This window comes from Pinus tabuliformis, chromosome Q (genome assembly GCF_031772625.1).
Source record: "Pinus tabuliformis cultivar Carrire ecotype Pingquan chromosome Q, CPIR1, whole genome shotgun sequence".
Taxonomy (NCBI): domain Eukaryota; kingdom Viridiplantae; phylum Streptophyta; class Pinopsida; order Pinales; family Pinaceae; genus Pinus; species Pinus tabuliformis.
In genome coordinates this window covers 641,680,738-641,707,901 of record NC_142296.1, presented here as the reverse complement: position 1 = coordinate 641,707,901, position 27,164 = coordinate 641,680,738, and positions in this window count along the sequence as shown.

Genomic DNA, 27,164 nt, shown 5'->3' with positions numbered 1-27,164 from the left:
CAGTTGGTTCTCAAACTTAGAATTACAAAAACAGTCGTCCCCCCCGCGCTCAATGGCGTGGTGCCTCTATATAACAGAAATGGCGGAGGTATCTAGATAATTAAAAGATAAGCTAAAGCAGCGATCCCTCAGGATCAAAGATCCTGAGGGATTCGCTAATCGTTCAATTCTTCTCTTTCCCTTCTTGCGTTCTCCGTCTCAGTATCCTGCATTCTTTCTCTGGGCTATTCGGCTCTAATTTTACTTGATCTTGTCCGCGTCCGGTTACCCGTTGGAGGGACAGTAGTTATTTTCCCTTTGCTTCTTGCTTTCAACCGCCAATCCTTTGTTCCCATGTCTTCCTGCATGGAAAACGTCAATTATTAGCACTTGAGCTTCCTTTATCTATTGTTGCACATTTTATCAAAACCCTTTATCTTCTTTGAACTCGTAATGCAGAAAAGGTTACAATTATTATTGAAAAACCACTAGATTGCTAGTCAAAAGCATACCTTCCAGGTGCTCCACACACCCCCCTGCTTACCCTGTTTCATGGCCTCATGAAAATATTGTAGTTAACATGCAAGGCGGTGAGAGAATAGGCCGGAGAAGGGATCTCGTGAGGAGGCCGACAACCGTGATGAGCAACTAGATGGTCAAAGAACTGATCTATTTGATCTGCAGGCATCTCATATAAGGCCTGATATCGAGGTGCAGGGTGCCAAATATTTGGACTGCGAAATCGATAACCTAACCAGGATGGCCCTGTTTGCAGAATCCGTTCCCCATAAAGGTTCAATCGGCTAGCAGCCAACTCAAAATTCTCATTTTTGAATGGTTCCCTGAGCTGGATGCTTGGACTAGAGGTCCGGTATCGAAGTTTTGCAGCATCGAGGGCAAGATCTTTAATAGTCAGGAAATATTCCAGACCATTTCGGATCAAGTCTTCGTGCATGGGTCCTATTATCTCAATAACACCTGGGATCCTCATAAGACTCCTATGCTCTCTCCATAGCGTCACTGGGTCTCTAGGTTCAGCTCGTATCCACAAGTCTAGGCTATTTTCTTGTCTCTGAAAGGTGTTATAAGCTCTGAGCCATTTCACCTGATTAACCCCAAATGAGATGAAGGCTTGGAATTGTATATCGCCAACAAAAGGGCCAGGATTTAAATCAGTTTCCTGGTCTAGCACAAGATTGTGCAGGTAAAACTCGCATAATAACCTTTGAACTTTAGCTCCATAGTGCTTGCAACAGTCTATAAAATCATTAACAGTGTTGATATGGATAGGTGCTCCTGCCCTAACGGCTTTTATTTTTAATCTCAGATATCGTTCAAGCAAAAATAAAGCGTAATTTTTAGCAGGGGCCCTACAAGTCAAAACGTCATTATATAAGGAACACAGGGTGTCCATCTGCTTAACAATACTATCTAATCGACGAGTTACCTTAGCAACCTTTTCCTGCTCCTTCTGCCATCCTTCAAAGGCCTGGCTCTCAGACTGACTAATGTCTCGAAGTTGTTGTTGGAGCTCTTCGTATCTTTCCTTGGGGACCGTCTGTTCCCGCAACTGCTCAGCCTCCTGCTGGGCTTCCTTCATCATTTTATGCAAGGTTCTGGTTTTTGGGTCTTTCTTCCACACAGCCGTAGAGGCTGGAAGTTTAACCTGGACCTTTCTATTACGTTGCTTGGAGTTTCGGACCCGAATTACACCCGAGGGTGGTGCTTCTGTTTGGACCTCTTTGCTTTCTGTTTCCTTCTTAATGCGAACGAAGGGTTGCTGTGGTCTTCCTGCCATCGGAGCCTCTTGCTGTTCCATTGGAATATCCATTCGTTCTTCAAGGCCAGATGGAACAACAGTCTGTCCCTCTGCGCTATTTGGAACAGCAGTTTGTTCCTCCATGTCATTTGGAACAGCACCCTGTTCCTCATTATTATTTGGAACAACAGACTGTTCCTCGGCAGTAGGTCTCCTGATGGGGTTTCGACCATCAAAGCGAATTCTTGTCCTCGGGGTTCTTGCTACCGTGGTCCTCCTCCTTTTCCTTGCAGTCTTTTGTATTCTCAGACTGGCTTTCAACATTCGAATTTGCTGCCGGAGTCTGGCTATAGTGCCCAACATCCTCTGCTGCTTCTTTCTCAATTTCTCAATTTCTCTTGTCTCGGCAGAGGGTTTGGCCCTCAATCTTACTTCTTCTTCCTCTGGGATATCTTCCGGCATCCTGGGGACAGATTGTCCCGGATTGTTATCTTCCACTTCATCATCATAGCCAGGCAGGTTTTCTTCCCCTGCCTCTTCTGCATGCATTTCCTCGGGTAATTCTTCTTCTGCGGGACCGTCAGGGACACCTCCTGTGCTGGAGGCCTGGCCATATTCTCCCATATTGGCCAGAACTGCTGCCAATTCCTCCTCACCTGGAGGGTCTTGCAACGGGCTACCCCCAGATTGTGCAATTTCTTCTTCTTGATTGCCCTGCTTGGTGGCCTCTTCTCCCTCAGAGTGCTCATGTCCTTTTTCAATTCCTCCTTCTGGCTGGTCAGTCCCGGCCTCCGATTGCTCAGCATTTCCTTCAGAGAATCCACCTTCTAGTTCCGGAGGTTCGTCCTCAATTTCGATTGGCTGGGCCGTAGTTTCCTGAATCCTTTCCAACCTTCCTCGTATTCGAGCCAACCGGGCTGACTTCCTTGGTCTTTCAGGTAGGTTGGGTGTGCCAACGGGTTCTCTGGGTTCTTCTGGTCGTTCTGGCGTGTCGGAGGACTGTTTCCGTTTTGAAGCAGCATGTCTTTCTGCTGCTGGCTTCTTGCGTTTTTCTGAACGTTCCGGCGTGCTGGAGGGTCGTTCAAGTTTTGGGGGTGGTACAGCCAATCCCCCTTTGACTGTTTCAATCAATTCCTCCCAAGTGCTTTGCTGTTGGGTAAGACTGTGGCTTATTATCAGCCGAATCAATCCGTGGTGGCTAACAACTGCATCTGTGTGCTGGGCCTTCTTCAGGCTTCGGGCCGCGTCATGTAATAGCGAATTTAAAAGGGCAGGGAGATTTACAGAACATTTTCCTTTTAAAACAGCTAAAAGTTTCAAGTGACGAGGCCTTACCACGTCTTTTCTCCCTTCGCAGGTGATATAACTTTGCACTGTCTTCGCCAGCTCGGTCCAGGGTTCCCCAAGTGTTGCCGGCAGAACTCCTTTCCCTTTGACTGTCAAGCTTTGGCCTTCGCTCTGGAAAATTTCCATGGCTTTTTGCAATCTTTCCTTCTTCAGCTTCCATTTGGGTCCAGCAGCTGGTAATCCTGAGACTTCTGCGATGATGTCCTCCGTAACCACTATCCGCTTTCCTCCTACTACAGAGTAGTTTTCCTGCAAATTCTGCAGAAATTCCAACGCTACAGCCTCGTTTGATTCTTGCAGGCGGTTGAAGTAATTCAACCATCCTGCATTTTCCAGGATTTCGCGAGCAGCAGCGGAAACTGTCAGCTTGTGTGGTTCGCTTCGGACTGTCTTCCCGCCCATGGCTTACTCAGAAATAGAACTCAGAAATGGAACAGCAACTGTTTGCGGTATTTGCTACGCAGAGAGGATGATCGATGCTAATTTTGGAAAGGATCTCACAGAGCATGCAACAAAAAGAAAGATCGTGGACGGCAGTCTCCGTAGAATGAGATCATCATACCGTTAAATCGTGCCATTATCTTGCCCGAATGGTGTGCAGCCACGTAATCCATGGAGTAATAAAGTTACCTCCCCCCCCGCGATCTGATAGGCTGCCCCCAGCCGTCAAAGAGAGGAGCAGCAGCCAGTCGGGAGTCAAATCATAAAGTACAGCATATGGAATTATGCCATGTTGTAAAAAGACAATGAAATGCCGAAACCGAGGCAGAAAAGTGGATCGCGTTTTATATAAGCCTGCGTGATATAATGAGGAACCGAGGGGTTGGACGTCTGTCAACTGTACGAAGTCTCCAGTAGTCATTGTCAGTTCCGTTGCTATGATTGGTGATAATATTCATGCGATAAATATATCGGGGTGTGACATATGATACATGCAAAGGATATAAGAGACAGAAAGATTTAATATCATACCTGTTGGTGTAAATATTACGACTCCAATGCCATTAACAGAGCTCTGCTGCCAACAGGTGTTCATAACCTTGGCAAAGTTGTTTATTTCACCCTCCGGAACCATGATCCTTTGTGTATATTCTGAAGAGTGCTTTGTCAAAATGCAGGCCATTATGCTGGCTTGGTAACCAGATAGCCATAATGCCATTCACAAGGTAGGCACGAAACGTGGTCAGGCCGGCTCGTGATGAGACCTCCTGTTCCAAGGTTTACTTGTTAATTTACCTTCGGATCATATCCCTGGTGTGGTGGCCGTAATGGGAATGCCACTTCGCTTCCATCCTTATGATCATGGTAGGCTGGCTCTAAATGAGACCCCCTATCCTGCATTTGACAATTTCATATTTTGTTTTTATTTTTCTTTTGCAGAACACCTCTCTTTTTTGTTTATTTACACATAAGGGTGGTTCCGCACTCCTTAAGAGCGGGGAATGGTGGAAGAAGTCTTATAGTCCCAACAGACAGATATAAATCGTTTGCTCATATTCCTCAGTAATGATCAAGAGAGATTTTTAGGGGAATCGTCATGATAAAGATCACCAATAACAATGGTACCGGTAAATGACAATGACAGCGAAGATGAAAAGTTCACGTCCCTCCTCTTGTCCTTTTATACATACTGGCTTCATAGTGATCGCGATTTATGATATGCTGATTTCGGTATCTCATGGTTTATGTTCACCACATAAGTTGATTGCTGTATCTAAAAGATTGAGGAGACCATGGTCGCACAGCATCCTCCATAAGGGCGAAAACATGTCAATGGCATTCCTGAGAGAAGAATTCATTCGTAGGATACCATTTCTTTGAGAGAAACAACTGAAGATCACAAATGTTGTTCCTTTTGAGAAAGGAACAACAAAGACACTCAAATGCTGTTTCTTTTGACAAGGAACAGCAGACGCACTCAAGTGCTGTTCCTTTTTGCAAAGGAACAGCAGGAACACCCAAGTGCTGTTCCTTTTCGCAAAGGAACAGCAGGAACACACAAATGCTGTTCCTTTTCGCAAAGGAACAGCAAAACACACAAGTGCTGTTCCTTTTCGCAAAGGAACAACAAAACACACAAGTGCTGTTCCTTTTCGCAAAGGAACAACAAAACACACAAGTGCTGTTCCTTTTCGCAAAGGAACAACAAAACACACAAGTGCTGTTCCTTTTCGCAAAGGAACAACAAAACACACAAGTGCTGTTCCTTTTCGCAAAGGAACAGCAAAACACACAAGTGATGTTCCTTTTCGCAAAGGAACACCAAAACACACAAGTGCTGTTCCTTTTCGCAAAGGAACAACAAAACACACAAGTGCTGTTCCTTTTCGCAAAGGAACAGCAAAACACAAAAGTGCTGTTCCTTTGCAAAACACACAAGTGTTGTTCCTTTTCGCAAAGGAACAGCAAAACACACAAGTGCTGTTCCTTTTCACAAAGGAACAGCAAAACACACAAGTGCTGTTCCTTTTCGCAAAGGAACAGCAAAACACACAAGTGTTGTTCCTTTTCGCAAAGGAACAACAAAAACACTTGGAATACAAGTAAAAAAATCAAGGAAACATATATACAAGATGTTATGTACAAATTATGAAATGAATTTCTTATGCTATAGGTGAGGAAGATTTCGCTTCCTCTCCTAAAATTTTCATATCAGTATCTTGTCGCAGCTATTGACAGAAGGATTCCCGAGTGAGTGGCTTCCGATAAAGGCGAACACGGTGGCCATTTACTTTGAATGCATATCCAGAACCGTCAATTGTGATCAGGGTAAGGGTCCCATTGTCGTGCACCTTCTGGATCTCATATGGTCCTAACCATCGAGTCTGGAGTTTCCCCGGGAAGTCCTGAAACCAAGAGTCATATAACAGAGCCCAGTCTCCTTCATGAAAGACTTTATTCTTGATAAGTGCATCGTGCCATTTAGCTCGCTGCTGTTGAATCAATGCTGTATTTTTTAATGCAGAGAGCCTAATTTCGTCCAATTCATTAATCTGCTGTAATCGATTGATTTGTGCCTCACTCAGATCTAGGCCGACTTCCTGTGCAGTTCGTAACGTTCGGATTTCGAATTCTATGGGGAAAATTGGTTGCTTTCCAAACACTAATTGATAAGGAGAATAGCCTGTAGTACTTCTCCATGTGGTTCTGTAGGCCCACAGTGCCTCAGGTAGTCGAGCGGCCCAATCTCGCCGATGCGATGCAATGGTTTTTGTTAAAATTGATTCTATTACCTTATTACTACTTTCTACTTGCCCATTTGCCTGCGGATGGTATGGGGTAGTGATCTTATGTTGGACATGGTAATTGTTAAGTGTTGCAGCTAATTTATTTCCAACAAATTGTGGTCCACCATCGGTGATTAATTCTCTCGGAAGTCCATAACGTACAAACAAATGGAACAAGAATTGTATCACAGAGTCTTCTGTAGCCCTAGGTAATGATTCGGCCTCGACCCATTTAGTAACATAGTCTGTCGCCACCAGAATATATGCCCTCTGATTTGATGGTGGATTGATGGGCCCAACGAAGTCCAGAGCCCATCGTTCAAATGGCTCAATGACCAATTTTGGTCTTAGAGGCATTTCATCGGCTTGGCCAGGTTTTCCTGCTCGCTAGCAGCTGTCACAGGCTTGTGCAAATTTTTTCGCATCCTTGAAAATTGTAGGCCAATAGTATCCGGTCTGCAATACTTTATGTGCTGTTCCTTTTTCAGTGAAATGTCCCCAGCATGGCCCGTCATGGCAAGCTTTTAGAATGTCGAAGATTTCGTCTTCTCGAATACACCTTCTGATTTGCATGTCTGCCCCTGTATGGAACAAATGGCCTCCAATCCATGAAAACCGAGTGCTCTTCTGAACAATCTGCTTGCGTTCCTGAGGGGTTAAGTGTTTTGGTAGCTTACCGACTACGAGGTAATTGGCGACATCTGCATACCAGGGTGTTCGAACAGCAACAGCAAAAAGGTGCTCGTTAGGAAATTGATCTTCCACTGCTGCTGTTTCAATTGCTTTTGGTATTCGTGAGAGGAAATCAGCTACAGGGTTCTCCTTGCCAGGTCGATCCTTGATTGTGATGTCGAACTCCTGCAATAAGATCAACCACCTGGTTATTCTAGCATTCGTAACAGGTTTATTTGCCAAATACTTGATAGCAGAATGATCTGTATATAACACAACGGGATAGCCTGTGATATAATGTCTAAATTTGTTAACAGCATGTATTACAGCCAGGAATTCCTTTTTAGTAACAGTATAATTGAGTTCGACAGAGGATAAATTTTTGCTGATATAGTAAATAGCATATGGCTTCTTATCCTCTTCTTGCCCCAGGACTGCACCAATTGCTGTGTCCGAGGCATCAGATGAGATTTGAAATGGCAAATTCCAGTTGGGTCCTCGAAGGACTGGAGCTGTTGGTAGCAGGTTCTTCAATTCCTTAAAAGCTTGGTCGCATTTTTCTGTCCACAAGAAATCAACATTGCCAGTTAAAGCATATAGAGGTGCAGCAATACGTGAGTAATGTTCTATAAATCGTCTGTAATACCCAGAAAATCCAAGGAAACTGTGTACCTCTGTTTGAGTAGTGGGAGTAGGAATAAGCAAAAGAATCTGAATTTTAGCCGGGTCTACCTGGATGCCAGCTGCTGAGATGTAGTGCCCTAGAATGAGCCCTTCTATCATCATCATGTAACATTTTTCGTGACTCAGGCAAAGTCTGGTAGCGATACAACGTTGTAGGACTTTTTCCAGGGTATCCAGAGCTGGGTCGAAATCATCTCCATATCGTGTAAAGTCATCCATGTACACCTCAAGTCCGTCGTTTATTAGGTCTGCAAAGATGCTGAGAACAACCCTTTGGAATGTAGCAGGGGCATTGCATAGGCCGAAGGGTAGTACTCGATAGGCAAACGTTCCCCAAGGGCAAGTAAAGGTAGTTTTATCCTGATCTTCAGGGGCAATTTGGATTTGGTTATATCCGCTGAAGCCATCCAGGAAAGAAAAAAATTTCTTCCCTGCCAAAGTGTCCAGTACTTGATCTATAAATGGGAGGGGAAAGTGATCCTTCTGTGTGGCCTTATTTAACTCCCTGTAATCCACGCAAATCCTCCATTTCCCATTTTTCTTGGGTACCACCACTAGGGGAGAGACCCACTTACTGTCAGAGATGGGGTAAATAAAATTAACATCTAAAAGTTTCTGAAGTTCGGCTTTTACTATTTCTTTTAGATGGGGGTTGAGTCTTCTTTGTGGCTGACGAACAGGTCTTGCATCCTTCTCTATATAAATGTGGTGGGTGCATAATTGAGGATCAATCCCTTTCATGTCAGGGTAATCCCACGCAAATGCTCCTTGATATTTTCGTAACAGATTTACAAGTTTTGCTTCTTGGTCTGGCGTAAGGTTGGCGTTAATATTTAGGGCCTTACCGGGTTCAATTTCCACTACTTTACTATTGGCAACAACAGTCACTAGTATTGTTTGGTCATGTGCGTCTTTCAAAGGGTCTTCCTCTAGCTCACTATCAAATGCTGCCTCTATCATAGAACACTGTGTGTGAGATCTAGATTCGGTTTGACTAATGAAGTTATTGATGGCGTCATCTTCTATTTGATCTTTAAAATCTAAAGCCTTCTGTACAGTCAATGGGGCTCTGATATTGTTAGTAAGATATGACACAGGATACTGATTGGTTTTGATCATTGGCAGGCTTGGCTGTGCTGGAGGATATAGAACTAGGTTTTTAACATCTGGTCCTTTAGTTATAGTCATGTTTCCCTGCTGGCAACCAATGTAGGCATCAGCAGTAGCAAGCCAAGGTCTTCCTAATATTAGCGGATGTCCATCTAGTCGGGTTTTTGGATTAATTACCAGGAAATCAGTTGGATATTCCCAAGAATCTATGGAAACCATGACATCATACAGAGTACCTTCGGGTCGAACTACAGATCGATCTGCCAATTCTAACAAAGTAGAAGTAGGTTCTACTGATGTGATGCCAAGCTTTTGGCAGGTGGAAGTTGTCAAAATATTGATTGCAGCTCCCAAGTCGACTAAAGCGTTAGTCAGGGTTTGACCATAGATTTGGACAGTTACAATTGGGTTCCCGGGATCTTCGTATTTGATAGGTGTCTCTTTTCCTGATAACAGGTCGGATAAAGTTCCAACTACTTGGACTCTAGGGTTAGTAGTTATATTCCTTCTTGATTTTTTTATGCACAGTTCTTTTATAGTTTTTGCGTATATGGGAATATCTTGAATGGCCTGGAGGAATGGAATTTTTATGTACAGGTTTTGTAACTCTCCCAGAATGTCAAAGTCTGGATGTTGCACTGGTCGTGGTATGACTAATCGTTCCGGGAAAGGAGGGGATGATGTATTTGTTTGTTGATGGGTCTGTTCCTTATTTACATCCTCTCGTTGTGGTGGTTGTTCTATTGGGAACTGATTTTCAATGTGAACTGTTTTGTCTCCCTCTGTTTCTATGATACGTCCAGATCGTAACTGAAGGTCATTGCACTCCCTTAGGTCAAGTCCAGTTTCTGATGTTTCTATAATTTGGATGGATTGGACTGGTCTATTATTAGGATTGGGATTGGGTTGGGCTGGGAGTTGCGGCCTTAAATTAGACTGGGGGTTTTGTTGTAAGGCTGGCAGAGTTGGTTGAGGGAGTGGAATAGTTCCTGTTGACTGATATGTCGATCTTGGCCAATTGGTCTGCCAGGGTGAACCTTGTGAAGTAGGGGGAATCCATTGCGGAGGATATGAGTTATTCTGCCAATATGGTGGGGTGTAGGGAAAATTTGGCCATCCGAATTGGTTTGTCTGATTCATCCATGGATTCGGAGAAGGAAACGGCTGTGATGACCAATTCAGGACTGGGGGTGTAGATTGGTTTTGCCACATACCATATTGTTGAGCATTGTATTGTGGAGGTTGAAAAGAAGAAGCTGGATCCGAAAACATACCTGATTGCCTAGGTTGCCATTGGCGACGTTGGTTAACAAAGTATGCTGGTTCTGATTCTTCTTCTGCTTCCTTGTATACAGCCTTTAATCCAGGAAGTGAGGGACAGCTTTCAGTAAGGTGGTCTTTCGTGCAGATAGCACATGCTTGAACTGTATCTAGTGGACATTCTTTGTGGCTGTGTTTTCTTCTGCATCGGGGGCAGAAAATTGCCAGATTTTGCTCTGCCCCCATTTGCTTTTGTTTAGCCTGCACAATATCAAGCTGTGTAGTTAATGTCCCTAGGATATCAGTTTTAAAATTTTCTAATAAATTCCCAAGTTCTACACGTGTTACCCCTTCTGTTGATATTTTGTTATCTCTAACAAACCTATCATATTCTGTTGGTTTTATCCTTGTGCTACCTCTTGAACTCCTAATGCATAAATCAATGATATCAGCAAAATTCTCTTGGTAAATATCCCCTTTTCCCATGATATTCAATGTTTCAATCCACTGTTCTTTCATACCTCTAATTAATGCAGTTTTCAACACATTATCAGGCAGAGGTAATGATGCATAGGGGGATCTCTGTAAATTATACTGGAAGCATTCCACATATTCCTCTAGAGTTTCATTTGGTCTGGCCGTCATTTGGAAGATTTCATCTTTCAGTTCTCTTGACCTACAGTAATCCTGATATTTCTTGAGAAAGGATTCTTTCGTTTGCTCCCAATTGTTTATGACTCCACCACCTAGACCCATAAACCATCTCAGAGCTGCTCCCTTCAAAGTAGAGGGGAACAACTTTAATTTCTGGGGGTCAGTGGTGTAATCATACCCTCTACATAACACATCGAATTCAAATAAGAATGCATCAGGGTCCTTTGATGTGAGTCCGTGAAACGTTGGGATGTGTTGAAGAGGAATTGCCTTCATGGGGGCATTTGCAGCAGAATCTACTATAGGATATTGCAATGTAGAAGTTTGGGTATTTGGCTGATTCTGCGCCATGGGATCGAATATGTGCCAATATCCTTCCGGAATTTCTAGGAGGGTGTTCCTAGGCTGAGAAGGAGCAGCCTTGGCAGGGGCTGTTTTAATGACACTTCCCTTATCTGGGATTTCTATCTGAAGGAATGGGGTGCCTTCAGTATTAATTCTGGCTGCGCTTCCCTTATCTGGGCTGTCTAACAGCTGGATTATCCTAGAAGGAGATTTCGGTTCCTCTATTTCCCCTGTTTCCCCTTCTCCTTCACAAAGGTTGCTTAAGTTCCCTTCTTGCAGCCGTTCTGACACAGGATTTTCAATTTCTTGGAAGTCCTGTTCAACAGTCGGACTATGCACCTCAGCGTAGGCTCCAGATGGTGATGCTGTAGCCTGAAGGGAACTAGTAGGCTGCTTAGAATGAATCTTTCTGAGGCCTACTGACGGCTGAGATTCAGTTTTCTTGTAGATTTCGTCTATGAAGGTCGTTCGGCCAAGGGTCACCGGTCCTTTGGCTTTTTCAGGTTTGGCTGGGGGTTTGATATTCTTTTCTAACTTTTTCTGCTTAGTCATGCACTCTAAAAACTACTAAATCCTATCAACCAGCAATTCTACTAAGAGAGTGGACAGTGGAGCAAGGCTTTTACATGCTCCGTACGCAGGTTCTTACCTTCCGTTTTTAAAATCCAACTCCCCCCTAGCAGATTTGCGCACTACTCTGTAAAGGGAAAATGGCTTTTACTCCTCCCCGGCAACGGCGCCAAAATGTAGAGCTGTAACTAGGGTCTCCCACACCACTAATTATCCCACATTAATAAGTTAATCCGGGAGCGTTTTGTTATTGCAAGGAGTAGCTCAATCCGAGGCTATTTGTCCGAGTAATGCTCGGTAGTACAGTGTTCTAATGATTCGAAAGGAAACAGATGCTAAGCTGTAACTAAACTAACCCAAAAGATAAAATCACGCAAGGCAGTTGATCAGTCAAGGGTGCGGAAGCAATAACCCATCCCTCTAGAAACTGATAAAGAAAGGAAATCAGAGCATGGACTTATAGGTCTGGGGCTAAGCAGCGTCTTGCTGAGGCTCACTACAGCCTTAGGCCTGCTCTCACACTAAGAACAACAAAGGCAGGTAAATCAAGTAGCGGAAAGTAAAATGGAACAGCAATCTGGAAATGGAACAGCAGTAATAAATGGAACAGCAATAATGAATGGAACAACAATAATAAATGGAACAGCAATAATGAATGGAACAGCAACCTTCAACCGTATGTACACGTCCTATGCTACTACAGCAATCTGAGAGTAATGGATGATATGACTATGTTTCTGAATGAAGTAATATTGCTTTCAAGTCTTACAAATGCTATTTCACATGGATCTGATAACAATAACATTCATACCAACATTCCGCTACAGGAATAGCTGAGAGATGCAATTCGAATAGATCCACTTATACAAAGCAGAGACATGAAGTAAAGAACTCGTTCAGATATCAGTTATAATAAAGCATCGTCTATCACATGAAAGATGTATCAGATTACTCAAATAATGGAAATAAACAAACCACACAGTATAATAATACAAAAGCAAGTGTCCTTCGGAGCTGGGCCCTTGGCTGCCAATGGAACACTGCCTGAAGTTACTCCAGATGCAGAGACGAAATGAACACCAAGTCTTTTATATTAATCGCATCAACAAAAGTATAACAAAGTCAGGTCTCAACGAGACTCAATGATCACAGTTGGTTCTCAAACTTAGAATTACAAAAACAGTCGTCCCCCCCGCGCTCAATGGCGTGGTGCCTCTATATAACAGAAATGGCGGAGGTATCTAGATAATTAAAAGATAAGTTAAAGCAGTGATCCCTCAGGATCAAAGATCCTGAGGGATTCGCTAATCGTTCAATTCTTCTCTTTCCCTTCTTGCGTTCTCCGTCTCAGTATCCTACATTCTTTCTCTGGGCTATTCGGCTCTAATTTTACTTGATCTTGTCCGCGTCCGGTTCCCCGTTGGAGGGACAGTAGTTATTTTCCCTTTGCTTCTTGCTTTCAACCGCCGATCCTTTGTTCCCATGTCTTCCTGCATGGAAAACATCAATTATTAGCACTTGAGCTTCCTTTATCTATTGTTGCACATTTTATCAAAACCCTTTATCTTCTTTGAACTCATAATGCAGAAAAGGTTACAATTATTATTGAAAAACCACTAGATTGCTAGTCAAAAGCATACCTTCCAGGTGCTCCACACTCTTTGTCACTGATAAGCTGGCAATAGAACACTAAGGTTTTTCAAACCGGACTTCTATGGGTTCAGAAGAAGCTTGATTACCAATGAGGAAAAGAGAAATCTACACTAAGAGAAAGCTTGTCTACTGCAATAAGGAAAAAGACTAAAATCAAAGGCTTAAGCACACCATTTTCCAACTAACTCCTAAGAGGCTTTGCTTCAAAATAATGCTAATTTAACATGTATACAATCCCACTGTCCCAGACATGTAAATTGAAACATCAAACATTCTATTGTTGTGCATGTAAATGATTGAAATAACTCTGTTTTTATTTTTGTCCTATTTTTGTGTGAAAGTGTGAAAGCTAACTTCTTTTGGTGATGTGGCGAGTGGATTAAGGATGATGGTGAATGGTCAGAAGGCTTGGGAGACAAGAAGGGGTCATTTTCTAGCTTCTTAGAGGATTTTTCCTCAATTCGGTTGCAAAACATGCCACTACAGATCAACATATAGGATGTCCTAATGCGTTCTACAAGATGTCCTGAAAACCTACAGGATCCCCTGTATTCCTACAAGATACAACCGAGAGAAAAAGGAGGGATGTTGAAGGTGATGGAAGGCTTAGGGAAGGTGTTTGGTGGATGGAATGAGGCAAGGAAATTCCTAGGACCACTTCAGAACTCAAAACCAGAGTTGGGAGATGGCTGGATTTGCTCAACAAGCTTGGAGGGGTATTCATGTGAAATGATGAAATTGGTGAGGGATTTAGTGAGAGAAAGTGGTAACCATGGATGGATGAAGTTGGGATGAGGTTGCTGATCATGAAATCTCTATGTACTTCTGAAACTCCTACAATGCATCAACCATTGATATTTATCCATAAATCATGTAAACAAGAAGGATTTCAATTAACTAAGGAAAACAAAATCTCATGAGCTAGCTGCCTACTTCATGCATGAGGAAAACTTGTAGAATAAGATGAAGCCTTGATGAGATCTAAAGTGAAACTGAAGATAAAATAACTAATAGCTAAATCCTATTCTTGCCAACTAATCAAATGCTGGCCTAAGTACAGAAAACCCTAAATTCCATGAAAAAGTAGAATTCTGTGTTTTTGGGGTTGCATAGGAGTTCTTTCCTCAAACCATGATCCCTGAAGGAAGAAGCGAGGCAAAAAACACCTACTGAAATCTTTTTGATGTTCCTTTATCTCTTCTAAGCTACTACTGAAGTAAAGAACAAATGGAAGAAGACTAATCAAATCTCCAACTACTTGCAATGAAATAATTCTAAAGACAATTCAACTATGTAATCAACTAAACATACAAATACAAGAAGAGGAGCCTTCACTGCTAGAGTTGGGCCCTTACCTAAGAGCTTTAGCCCTCTAAGTCAACTTAGTGCTGGATCAAGGAAATTCTAATTATCACTATCAAATTAGAAAATTACATAACAATGTCTTCCACAAGTCTTGAACTCGAAAATGAATAGTGTTTTTACAACAAAAATTTGAATCCTAATGAGGCTCTAGACCTCTTTATTTATACAATTGAAGTATCCAATGACTTCCTTAAATCTCGGGAGGCTCGGCTCCCAAGCTCGAGATAAACTAGCTCTTTAATTGTCACTTGCTTGTTTGCCTTTTGATCTCCATGACTTGGCTGCTTGTACTCCGAGCTAGTGTGATTGATGGAGGAATATTCGAATGAGTGAGGAGTAAATGAGGAGGATATACCTCCTACAATATCTCCTCCTTATCTCATTCAAGTTTTATCCCTTAATTAGCCAAAATTTCCATGATTTTCTCTCAAAAACCTGCAATCAATGCAAATTAGTCCACTAGGCATAATATGTCACTTTAACTCATCTCATTAAACAAACTACAATCAAAATATGTAATAAATTATGAGAAGAGTTGATTTGAATAAGTTATGAGGTGTGTTAAGGTCCATATAGTTGCCCAATGATGAGGCTTATCATAAGGGCCCTCCTCTTTAGTAGGGACTACAACAGTAGAAGTAGTTGTATATTATTGTTTATTTTATTGTTGCATGGTTTTTTGTTGTCGTTGTATAAATTTTAAAATACATCTAATTTAGTTCCATATTATATTATGTTGTTACACTTGTTTGATTAAACATAATAATAGTAACCAACTGGTGTAGTCATTAGTTTATTGTGTGGTACGCACTTTCTCTGGTAATCGTGAAATGTGATTTCATTTCTGTGGAGTGTTTTGATTTCTGCTTGAATGATTTAATTTCAGCAATTGATTCAATGACATTCTTTACTGTGTCTTTTGATTCTTCATTATTGGTTGTAGTGTATCGGCACAGAAAGTGCGAACTCCATTGAAACAACAAGACCTACCCTGGGTTGGCAATTAATGGTTGCAGTGTTGGTCAATTAGGATTGATTAAAACAACAATACAGTCTCTACTTAGAATTAGACCATAGAATTTAGGAAAGTCAGTGACCAATATATCAATTATTTGACAAACTTTGGAATTTGAGGAAAGTCAAATGCTAACTGAATTTATTTCTCCTAAGACCTCTACCTTAGTTCTATCAAGTTGTACTATGTGAACAACAACCTTTTGAGGAGTGACTTTCAACTTAGCACAGACTGTTGTCGCCATTATATTAGAACAGGCTCCTTATTCAATCAAACAATTGTTAAGGTTCCTTTTGAAAATTTTGTAAGTTAAGAGGAAAGGAGGCGTGTGTGAGAGAGATTGGTCATTGATAAGGATAACATTTGTAGGATCGACTTTGTTTGAAGGAGTGGGGGGTTTACCCATGCCTTTAGCAGCTTGAGATACAACAACAGCAGGTGGGGGCGAAGTAGGAACTACATTTAGTTCTCTAAGAAAAATATTTTGTTGTTGCTTCAGTTTGCTAAGTTCATGTGTGTTGGGAGCAGGATCCCCCAAGGACAGTTTTGGGGCTAAAAGCCCATGTTTGAGTCAAATTTTGTAATAAAATTGTAAAGACTCCGCATTTTGTGGTCACGGAGCGCGAATGTGTCATGTGTCATAAAGTGTAGTCCACCCTTAGTTTTGTAAAGTAAAGTCGGTTGTAAGAGATCTACCCATGGTTCGCATACCATGGGATTTTATAAAAAGAGCTAAGCTCCAAGTATTTAGAGATAGGATGAAAGAGAGTTGTAGCTCTGAAGTAAGAAGTCTAAGTCTTTTGTTGTAGCATAGGTAGAGGCTCTGCAGATAAGTGCGCAGAGGCCTAGGGTAGAAGTCCTCAGATGAGTGCGCGGACCCCTGCAGCTATGTGCACAGGGCGGATAGAGTTTGTAATCACTTGGAAGATTTCAATAAAGAGAAATATTCGGCAATTCTTGTGTCTTTGTTTTGTTGATGCATCTTGATATGTTATGTATGAATTTCCTTTATAATGCTTATGTGGTGTGCGAATGAATGCAATTACATTGAATAATTGAATGCATTTATGGATATCTGTTTACGTTGTGTTAACTATAATGGTTTGATAAGATAAGCCAATCACTTATATTAATTGGGGAATCTACACTGCATGCTGCCATTGCAGCGCGAAAGTACTTGAGCAGCAGGCTAGACCTGTGCGATGGTCGATCATACCCTTTCGCGGAGGTATTGAAGGACAGAATAAATGGTTCAACTTGCAAGCCCTAGAGTGAAGCGACCTGCACAAAGGTAGGGATAGAGTGAATAAAACGACATCACAACCATCTCAGGGTGTGGAAACTTAGTTCCAACATCCTCCCATACTGCTTCGGGTGAGACTTCGGTCCGCGCTCCGTGGCCTGATGCCAAAAGGGCCAGTAGTGTGGGGATTTGTTTGGCTAATTAATGCCGAACCTGGGTTAGGCCCCCTCAAGCCAACAAATGGTTTCGTTAATGGGACCAGAATCTGCATAAGATATGTGTGATGTCGTATCACTGGAATTCGACTAAGAAGGAGATCAGAGACTGGTTGGATAGGAAGACCCACGAATTCGCAGTGCAGGAGAGCAAAAACCCACGACTGACAAAATAAAAGTGGTTGGATAGATATCCATATGTAGAAATCCACGAGATCTTTTTCTAATCCTTCCCAATTGAGCTATACGAGTGGATCGCGAAGTTAGCAGACAACCAAGGAAGGTGGAAACTTGACAGTCCTATTGTTTGGACACTGGAGATAGTACATAAATTGGAAGCATCTGAAGACAAGATCGCCTGCGCTGTCGATCATTAGCTTGATCACGTCATAGGAGGGTTTGTGACAGAGTTCGCGGTCAACACCTCAGTCAGCTACAATGAGGCAGAGTGATGCTTTTTCAAAGGACCACAAGGTAAGTAGGTAAAATCTTTGAATACCTGGATTAAAATGTTATTGTCCAAAAAATGGGTTATGCAGCTACCTTGATGTTTGGGGCTATGCAAAGTAGAAAAACTTATAGAAACGAAGGAAAAAATGGTCTTGAGTATAGTCCATTGATTTCACCTCCGTGAGGTGATGAAGAGGGAATAGCGAAGGTTTCTTAGCAAAGTGCTATTCGGTTAATAAGACAAGGATTCCCGCGGATACCACCTCTAGCCACACCACCTTCGACTTCACCACCATCACCTGCAACTTAACCTGTACCACCTCCACCTCCACCGCAATTCAGTATGACAAATTAAGTGAAGTTGCCTTTGTTCAAAGTCCTAGGGAATGAGGACCCAGACTAATTCTGGTTCATTGTGAAAGCTATATGGGAAGCTCAGGGTGTCACAGATGATAACATGAAGAAGGTGACATTGGTTAGTGCTCTGCAAGATAGCACGCTAACCTAGTATATAAATTACCCTAATGATAACCTGAATGCTCGAGTGGTAGACATCCATACAACACTGAATAGAGAATTTAGTAGGCCTAAGTCTGAAGCATAGTCTATTTTGGGATTCAAAGAAATCACGATCCAACTAGGTGAGACACCTTGGGAACTCGATTAGAGATTGAAGTGTACAATCCGCGAAGCTAACATGAACCTAATGGATGGACAACATTGCGAGTTGTTTGTTGCTTCACTCCTGCCACACTTAAGGGTTGCACTATTGCAACAGAATATAACAACTCAGGTAGAGGCCTTATATATCGCAATGAGGATGCATGAAACATCGATGCAAGATCCAAATCTGGGGGTTCAACATATCCATGTGCAGTTGAAAAATCTTTTCCTTGAGATGCAGAGCTTGAAGCAGGACAGGACAATTCGACCAGAGGTGCATGAAGAGGTATGGTGTCTGAAATGAAAGAGTTAGGGGCATGACAAAGACCATTGTCTAGTCTTTGTGAACTACCTTACTAGAGGAGGACCAATGCCTTTGAGGCCAGAAGCTCAAGAAGGACCGAGCGCGGGGCCTGCATTGTGGTGCTCTATATGTCAAGTAGCAGAAAAACATGCCATGGATAACTATCACTTGTTACAGAAGTTTGTACAAGCACCGAAACAACTATTCTACAACCTCTATAGGTCTATAGGGCGTGATGAGCATAACTGCAGGAGTTATGAGTTGATGGTGGATAGAAATCCTGCTTGTAGGGTTCAGAAAGAAATGTGACCCCCTGACCAGAGCGCAAGGATGGCGCGGACAGGATTTCAGGGGCATGGATGAGGCCGAGGCAGAGGAGGACCTGGCAGAGGTCGAGGGCAGTTGATCTACTACAATTGCGGAGGTCTAGGAGACTATGCCCATGATTGCACTAACCCAACATGTCCGTTGTGCAAGTTTTGCACGCTGTTTGATCATGAAACGAAAGAATGTCCTACGCTGACAGCTAGGATATGTGACAAAGGGGCGCTACCACTGTAGTCGACTCAAAACTTGCAGTTGATGATGTATGAGCCATGCAATGGGGATCCAAACATAAATATAGTGCTCAGGAGTGGCATCGCGACATGATATGATAAGGGGAAACAACCAGAGGACAATACATGTGTCCGCAAAGCTCTGGCGAAGGAGGCTAAGTTCAATTTGGAGTGAGCACATGAAACCTTCATGGAAGCTAAGAAGAGCTTCGTTGAGGCTTCCACCTCAGGAAGCAAGGATAAGCATGAGTAGGAGATGAGCCCCTCTATGCTCACAACTTTCTTGAGGACCTTTATGAAGTTACTGTGCGATAGTAAGTGTGTGAAAGGTTAGAAGAGCTCATCAATAGATACGCTGGAACTGCGTTGGGTGAGCCACACATAGTATGAAATATTGGCAAGCATAAAACAAGAATGGGACGGGAGATGAGATTGACTGCACAGATAGGAGAGTATGAAATGGATTAGGTTATTTTGGACCTGGGGTCAGATGCGAACGTCCTACCAAAGCAGACTTGGGAACGAATGGGGAGACCTGCACTGTAGTGGTCTCCAATTCTGCTAAGGATGGCCAATTAGCAGAAGATCATCCCCATGGGGTGGCTGCAGGGGGTGACAGTGGATATTGAAGGTGCGAGCATGCTGGATGACTTTTAAGTAATATAGATAGTAGATGATAACAATCCTTATCCTGTGCTCCTGGGAATTGACTGGGCTATTATTATGAATGCAATAATCAATCTAAAGAAGCGAAAGATAATCTTTGAGAAGAAATCGTTACGTGTAATAGTACCCCTAGATCCTGTTGAGGGGTCGAGCTATACTGAACGAGTCTGCGATTACGAGAGTGATGACGATTTGGACTATATCTATAAGATAATGGCGCGAGATTAAGATTGGGTGAATCCCACCACGGATGGGTGGATTAGCTGGGATCGTGAGAGTTCCTACACTTCAGACTCCAATGAAGAGTTAGAATGCTGGCAGAATCGGTTACGTAAAGTAACTACACTAAATTGCAACATGATGACCCAATCACTGCACTGTGTGTCCTCAGAGGTAAGAAATATTCTTACTTATGATGACCTGATTGAAGTAGATAGTTTTTTGGATGCATTTGAGAGGGAAGTACCAGAAAAGTAGCACTTCTAGGCATTGTATTGGGCACTGCGCGCTACACCCGCAAGGTGGTGGGGTATGCACAAGGGAATATTTGATGATTGGCACGAATGTAGGAGAATGATGAGAACTCACTTTGGGAAGCCAAAGATGTGAATGACAGACAAGTATGATGGGCAGGATGATCCGCACACACACTTGGCCAAATGGCCACAGGCTTATGGACAGAAGCCCCAACCTGAGTGGGTGCACTTGTTCTGTCATACCTTGGATATTGTCTCGATGAACTGGTATATAGAAATAGAGCTATGCCATAAGATAGGTGAATGGAATGTCCTGCACGAAGGATTCATGATGACATTCAGTTTTGAAGACGGGTTTGACAGTATTGATGAAGCGCTAGAAGAAGTGAAAGTAGCCATCTTTCGGATACCACAGGATCCTTTGGACCTGTTTTAGCTTGAGCGGGCTACTCAGCTAAGTCACTCGCTAGAATGCTATAACATGATCGTTGAAGAAGAAGATGAGGATCCATGAAAGATTAACATCCCAGAAATAGAAGGTCACCGTGAGCTTAAAGGACCGCTGATGGAAAACCCTAATATAACCACACTGTTGAAAACGAGACAAGTAAACATTGGTATGGAGGTATGTTATAGCTCCAAATCTCACTCTTATGGTTTGTGATGCTGCACTTATGGCCTAGGGCAACCCCTCCTTCCAGACCTGGTCCAAAAATTTAAAAAACAGTGTTTTATTCCCTGTACGCGACTTTTCCCTGTGTTAAACGCGTGTACACGCGGGTCTGTCATACCCAACCCGCGTGTATCTATTAAAACACTTAAAAAAATATAATTTCCTCTTTTTCGGGCGGTGATCGCGGGTTTACCTGCTGGATCACCTGTTAGTGCCCGTGGCCCAACTGTTCCCAACCAACTCCTAACTAAAAAACTACTTTGGAGAGGGTATAAAAAGACATCAAAGGGAAGGCCAAGGGGAGAGAGAAAGGAGAGCAAGATTATTATGCTGAGATTTTTCCCTTAGACCAGGTCTGAAGTCCTTGGTGCATCCTGCACTTCCCCCCATTTTGCATAGGAAACCCTTGTTTCCATGTGTATTGGTGATCATTCATCCTTGACATCATCATTGAGTAAGACTTGGAAGGAGCTCTTGTTGAAGGCTGGAGGCTGGAACGAATCCGGGAGGAAGCTTGCTTGGAGCCTGCTGAAGGTGTTCAGGTGATATCTTTCCGATATATGTACTTTATTTGCCTTTATATATAAAGAAACACGTCTTTGTTCCCGAATAATCTTTCTTTATGCTTATGAGATTCTTGTGTTGAATTCTTATGAAAGTAGTTACTTAAAGATTTTTTATAACTAACTTTATAGCATAAAGATGATTTATACATAAACTTCTATACATGTACTGTTGAGTTCTTTGATTTGTTTGTCTTGCAGGTCAGAGAAAGAAGAAGGGAACTCCAAGAAGGGTTTGCACCCTAACGGTCTTCTCGGACTTAGGACCTTAGGTATGTACCCTAAACACTAGAATTTGCTTAAAAGTAAAAAAGATGGCTGTGTGTGTGTGTTTCTTTGTATAAGCAATTTTCAGTCTGGTAGAGTCTCAGCCCAAAGGACTCTAGGGGTACTTTCCCTTCAACCAGAATTGGCGACTCGACTGGGGACAACACTCTTGTTGTTCCTAGTTTGGGTAGTCCTCAAGCCAATCAAGGCTCAGTCCCTCTGTTTGTTGGTTCTGACTGTCTGATATTTTCTTGAACTCCAAGCTTTTCCAGTTTTTCAGTTTGTGTTTTTTATTTTTCTTGAAACACTTCATATACGCACTTTTTCTGGATTACAGAAGCGTATATACGCAAGTTGCACTAAGTAAACCCGCGTATACGCAGTTTTCCTTAGTTACAGTCGCGTGTACACGCACTCTGCAAATAATTGCAGGCGCGTATATCACATAATTTTCAAGATTTATAATTTTTCTTTTGCTGAATGTCTGTCTGGTGGTTTGGGTCAGTTTAAAGCAGTCAAGTCCCAGTGACAGTTCTCTGTTTAACAGGGGGCATCTTGTTTCGAACTCTCTCTAGTTATAAGGAGTGCTAGTCTTGTTTTTCGTTGATTGCAAGCGTCATTGATTTTTGACACACAAGGTTTCTGTTTAAGAATCTTGATTGCTCTGTTTCGGCAGAGTGGGAAGATTGTCTTAAAATCTTTGTGTCCATTTTGTTTTCATGACATTTGTGTTTGCTTAACGAAATCATTTTTATGACCATTTGCTCCTTCGTTTCGGGAAAGTTGTTTGTTACCAGTTTCTTGAAACTTGTCTTTTGATATTTTGGACTTTCATTGCTGCTTTTGATTGTCAAAAGCGATTTCGAACACATTTTATTTTTGTTGAGTTCTCATCATTTGAAAGGTGTCAATTCACAAAAGTGTTTGGTTGCTTGTTTATCAATCATTGGTGTCAATTTTTTGAGAGCTTTCCTTTGAAAAAGACTTTTTTGATTTGATCGAAAGAAAATCTTTTGAAAGTTTTTGAGTTTCGCTTTCTTAAACTCGCTTCTCATTTGATTTCCTTTTTTGCGAAGTGAAAGTGCTTTGTTTTTATCTTAGAACTTGTTTTTATTGTTTGGACGAAATGATTGGTTACACATCATCTTCTATCTAAGCATTTTAGTGGCAAGACAAAATTTGGTAAAGCAGCAACTTTCCTTCTTTGTTTGCAGAGTAGTCTTAAAATCTTGCATTCACATATAGTTCTTGCATTAGCATAGCTTTGCATCCTCTTTTAGGCATGCATAGTTTTGTTAGCTTTTGTGAGTGTGGAGTTTGAAAAGAAAGCAAAAAACTTTGTTTAATTTGAAGTACATCTGAACCTCATAGAAATTGCTCTTCATCGAAACGAAAAAGTGCATGTGCATGTAGTTAGGGTAGTTTCTTTTTGCGTCCTAAAAACACCACAAGTTTCACTTTCGTTACCTTTGACTTAAAGAAAAGCCTAATAAAATCAAGCGCTTAATTAAAATCCACTAGAACTTTTTGTTTTAGTTATTACACCAACAAGTTTAGGATTTTAGGGCCTTGGATTAGGCGAGTGGAGAGTTAACTCTCCAAGGCCACACAAAACGTCAAACATAAGAGTCTGATTAAAGAGAGTAAATCCAATAGCGTTAGGGAGACCAGGAAAGCTCCGGATCTGGGAGTTAAGCACGAGGGTCTGTGAAGACAGGGAAGAGAGATACCCCCTCTCCTACTTGTCCGAACTTACCTCACGACTGTTCCGCCTGGCTGCTGCGACGAGTTGGTACCCATAGTTGCCTCTCCTAGGGATCTGCATAGGTGGCTGCGGAGGGGAATCCCGTGGCACCTGAGGTCGACGTTGTATCACTCTCGACAGTACTTCTGGAGGGCACCCTTGCGAAGCTTGGGGGCTTGCACCGGCGCAGGCTGTTGTTAGGAGGTCAGCGTAACTTCCTCTGATACCTTCGCTGATAGGACTGGGCCCTCATCATCCCAGACTACCTTCGGAAGGCCCTTTGACTCCACTTTCTTGTATTTTGGTGTCCGGTCCTCACCACCCGGAGCGGAAATACTTGGAAGTTGTTTGACTGGCTGTTTCTTTAGGGACTTTATAGTGAGTGCTCTTTGCTCCTTGTATATAGTTGGCTTTAGGTATTTTTGTCTAGTCACATTTGGACTTTGTGTTCTGAGTGACTGGCTTGCCACTCTACCGATCTTGAAAGGCTTTTGGTTGTTCTTTCAGAAGTTGTGGAGTTGCCTCCTCAAGGGTAAAGGTTTTGATTGCTTATCCATATTCTTTGAAGAGTTATTTCTATATCCCCGCAAGGGAAAGGGTCTTTGGGTCAGTTAAATATGGCTAATATTCATGTGGAAACCAACCAAGGTACCTTTCCAAAAGGGGATCCTTGTGCTTTTCCTTTCTTTGGAAACGTTGGTACTCCCTTGATGGCCACTTTGAATATTCCTGGGTTGAATGTTGGACTACCCGTTTGGCTGTGGTCCACTCCGAATATTCCGAATGCTCTTGAAGCTTCTCCGTTAAATGCTTTATTTCAGGGGCATCACATGGGTGCAAATTGTTCATCTTCTTTCAAAGAGAAATCTGGGATTCCTTCTTCGCCTCCTTCTTGTAACAAGAAATCTAAAAAGAGGAGAAAAAGGAAGTCAAAGAAGAAGAATAATTTTAGCACTTCATCTTCAACCTCTGCGAGTCATGTTGGAGATGAGTCTTCAGCCGCTGCAAGTCATGCTGGGGGCACAAGTCTAGTCCCTGCAAGTCACACTAGCACTTCATCTTCAACCTCTGCGAGTCATGTTGGAGATGAGTCTTCAGCCGCTGCAAGTCATGCTGGGGGCATGAGTCTAGTCAATGCGAGTCATACTAGCAAAGAGTCACCGACCTCTGCAAGTCATGTTCAGGACTCTCCGCAAACCACTGCTAGTCATGTTGGCGGAATGGAGGTTGATAAGAAACCTGGACGTAGAAGTTTTAAACCTAAGTTCCCTTGTAAGATATGCAAGGAAGACCATCTTACTCATTTATGCCCTGGTATTCCAGAGGTTCAAAGGATATGGTCCGAGTCTGAAAGTACTTCTACTCCTACACTTGATATGGTTTCTCATCAATCCCATCAACCATCGGTTGAAAATGTGGTAAAGCCAGTGCAATCGCTGGCCGATTACACTCCTCTTTTGGGGGGTGAAGTGCCTAACAAAAGAGTCTGTTTGATCTCTAGTACAGAGTCTTCTAGTATAGGGGGCATTCCGGTTTCTTCGAATGTTCCCCCTCCAAGTTCTAAGAGTGTTTCCTTTGATTGGGATAGTCTTGTTGAGCCTCGTCTTCCTTCCGCCGCACCTTTCCAAATAAAGGTCAGGGTTAATTCCACAAATGTCTATCGATGTATGGTGGATGAAGGATCCTCTACAAGTATTATATCCTCTTTGACTTGGAAAGCTTTGGGTTCCCCAAAGTTGTTGACAGCTCAGAGTCAGTTGTTAGCCTATGATAGAAGGCCTGGTGAATCTATGGGTGTTCTTCCTCAATTGCCTATCACTTTAGGTGGGAAGACTATCTTAATCGATATGATGGTGGTTGATAGCCCTTTAGACTTTAATATGCTACTTGGGCGTGATTATGTCTATGCTATGAATGCTGTGGTGTCTTCACTCTTTCGAGTAATGTGCTTTCCTCATAACGGGAATATTGTCACTATTGATCAGCTTGCATCTGACAATCACCACCCTAACTCGACTTTACTGCAGAATGCCCCTTGGTTTGTTCCAAGTGTTCAAGTAGACTCTACCCCGCCACAGGTGAATTATGTGGCATTGAATCCTCAATGTTCAATTGCTTCTAAGAAGGATCCTTTGACTTATTATTCTCCTTCTTGGGACTTGGTCCCGGCAGTTGACCGAGAGATTCTTCCTATAGGGACATGGGACCCTTTAATTCCCTCTTTTGATCCTTGTAGTTCTCATGATTTCTCAGATCTTGTTTTGCCTTCACAGGAGGAACTCTTTGAAGCCATGAGTTATGACTACCAAAGGAGCCCTTGGCCTGAGCCCTGCAAGGGGTTTATTCAGCAGAACTATTATACGTAAGCCGCAAGGCTGTGTGGTTCCCTGTACCATATTGTATATATGAGGTACGCATTTTCAAGTTTTGTATTCTATAACACAAAGATCTTATATGAAGTTTATATGTGGGATGTATTAACTTCGTGTCTAGTGTTCCTATTTATGTTTACAGAACTTGGAAGATTTCTCCTTTGGAAGTTTATGGTTGGTCCGTTCTGACAGGTATTGGTTCTCGAAACTGGCATATAGGTTAGGTTCTTCCGCCTGCATTGTTCACTTATCAGTTTCCTTTCCCATTTGGCCTTAGGATCGACCCCACCAAGTTATGGTGCGGAACCTTCTCATTGCTTAGAAGTGTCATGACTTGTGTGGTAGAGCCTACCTTATCATGGGTGCCCTAGTTAGTACCTTGTTGTCACTTGGCACTCATGCTGATTTTTCATCCATAGGCTCGGGAGTCCTCTGTAGTCCTGCCATGACTTATGCGTTGAAGGCTCATTCCTCTTTGCTTCTGCGCTTCGTTCTGGCCTTATACCCTAGAGGCTCCTATGTGTGTCGAGTTGTACTTCTGCATTGCATGTTGACCATTTGCACCTTTTGGCCTAGAGCCGGCTTCACTTGGACTCGTGTTTAAGCCCACTTTTGACCATGGCGTCTGCAAAATCAACCTTGCATACCCTTGACCTCTGCAGCTTGACATACCCAGATCCGTGGAAGGAACATACCTCTGAGTGTCACTGACCAGTTTTTCACCTCCCTGCATTGAGCATAGGAACGTTCCTTTCCCAGGAACTAGATCATCTGTTTCACCGACACTCGTTCTTTCCACTGTACCATAGCATTCTTTTATTCTTTTTCCGGCTTATCAGAAAAAGACAAAAAAATTAAATATTCCAAAAAGAGCGGGAACAGGGACATTACTTCCATTTATTGTTGGCAGCTAGAGTCAGTCATGTCGCCCTTGAACAAAGCACTCAAAACAAAGTCTCCTCCGTATGGGTGGGATTTAGTTTGACTTAGGTAAGCCATAACCTTGTTATCGAGTCAGTTCTCCCCCGATTGGTTATCTCTTCCAATCATATGGAGGGTTCGTTCGTGCCTCCTGCATGACGAACTTATACAGATTCATTATATGCTGCCACATAGTCACATTGAGTCGTGCTTTTGTTCAAGGGAAGTTAGCCTGAGTCGGCCTTTCTGCGGTGTCTCTTGACTCATTTTTCAGTCGGCCATCCCTGGTTGTCAGTGTCATGTCTATCATCACATCAGTTATATTGGTCCTTCACTCGTGCCGGTTTGAGAAGGTCCCCATTGACTTCTTGCTGGCGGGTCTTGTCCTTATCGACGACGACACATTGCTC